Here is a 1,744-nt window from a genome sequence, read left to right on the forward strand (position 1 = left end):
GGCATGTGAAAAGTCCATTTTTCCAGCACCATTTATCTCATTTTATTTTTTGGTGATACAGTGCTTCATTTAGAAAAGGATAAACACTACTGATTCTAAGATACTTTTTTCTTTTAAATGGCACACGAGTTAGACTTAGGGCAGTCCAGGATACTAGATGTATTTACACACTGAATAGGAAATAAATATACATTAATTGGAAAACAACTATCCATGTATTCATTTTGCACTTCCACTGTTCATCTTCTGTTTCAATTTTCTTTGCCGTTTGTAAATCCTTTTTTGCCTTGCTTTCAAATGAACTTTTGGCTCTGGTTTTACCCACTGTATTTCTACTGGTTTCTGTGTTATACCCACTGTTTTTACCCACTGTGTTTCTGGTTTTACCCACTGTGTTTCTACTGTTATACTTTAGCTGGTATAACAAAAACATCTTCGGTAGGATCATGTGGAAGAAGTCTTTGGCTCTTTCTTTCTCAGTCTCTGTACATCTTTTACTTGCTCTTTCTCTTTGTATTTTGCACCTGTGTTGGATCTTATGACCCACCAATACATATTTGTCTGCTAGTGAGGATTTTAATATAAAGTTGGTCTTCCAAAACTTCCCTGAAAAATCTTTATCAGATTTAAGACAAAGCGAAGTCCAATTTCTACAAGTTGAGCATCTTCATCTATGATCTGGAAGTTCCAAAACTATATCCTATTATCCAAAATGGTAAAAGTAAATACATGGTCCACAAATGGCTGGATTTTGGGATGATACCATGGTGCACTAAATTAAGAGGTGCACTAAACTCTGAATTAAGAGTTCTTTCAACAAAGCATAATGTGAGAGTTCATCAAAAGCAGGGTCAAAAGACAACAGTGGCCGGGAACCTTTCAAACAGTTTCCAGTCATCTTTAGTTCAGCTCAGGTGTGAACATTTTGAACAAGGAATTTGGCCGAGAGCCCATGAGGTGAATTTGAAAGCCACATATAAAGATCTTGTTTTTTCTTAGCTTCCAAATACATGCATTTATTGCAGCTTTTCATTTCACAGACCTCATTAATCACAGATAATTTACCTTTATGATCCATTTTAGTGTCTGCTTTAGAATGTGGCATTAAGGCTCTCAAGTCTTACATTAAATGTCTTGTTCTGAAGTTTGTTCCTCTGGAAGAAAAGATGAGAATCCGTTCCTTATTTTAACGTTGCCCTTGCAAACAGGGCCTGGGATACGTCTCTCTCTGCTTCCTCCCTCTCTTCTGCCATAGCTGATGACTCAGCTGGAGGCCTGGCACCTTTTTCGTTTCTTTTTGTCTTCTTTGCATGAACTGGCAAGTTCCCATGCCATTTCCTCTCGGTTGCCGCCATCTTTCCTCACCACATTTTCCAGCACCACTTACTAAAGAGGATCTCTCTCTTCCAGGGAACATGTTTGGGCCCTTTGTCAAAGATAAGGTGGCTGAGGATGTTTGTGCTTGTGGCTGCATTGATCCTTAGGGGGTGTTTGTTTTGCCAGTACCATGCTGATTTTATCACAGTAGCTTTGTAGTATAATTTCAAATCATGGATTGTGATGCCTTCATTTTTGCCTCTGTTGCCGAGGATTGCCTTTTCTATTCTAGGCCTCTTCTGATTCCAGACGGATTGTAGGAATGTTTTCTCTAGATGTGTGAGGTATGCTAATGTTATATTGATTTGAATTGCATTAAATCTGTATAACAATTTAGGAAGTATGGCCATTTTCACAATGTTGTTCT

At 38.1% G+C, this 1,744-nt stretch overlaps 1 pseudogene; it reads right to left on the reverse strand.

Annotated features, from left to right (window-relative positions):
- Positions 1 to 219: 219 nt before the first annotated feature.
- LOC102014111 lies at positions 220 to 1,355 on the reverse strand (annotated as a pseudogene).
- Between the last annotated feature and the right edge of the window lie 389 nt (positions 1,356 to 1,744).

The sequence above is a fragment of the Chinchilla lanigera genome, unplaced genomic scaffold, assembly GCF_000276665.1.
Source record: "Chinchilla lanigera isolate Chin_1 unplaced genomic scaffold, ChiLan1.0 scaffold00053, whole genome shotgun sequence".
Lineage (NCBI taxonomy): Eukaryota > Metazoa > Chordata > Mammalia > Rodentia > Chinchillidae > Chinchilla > Chinchilla lanigera.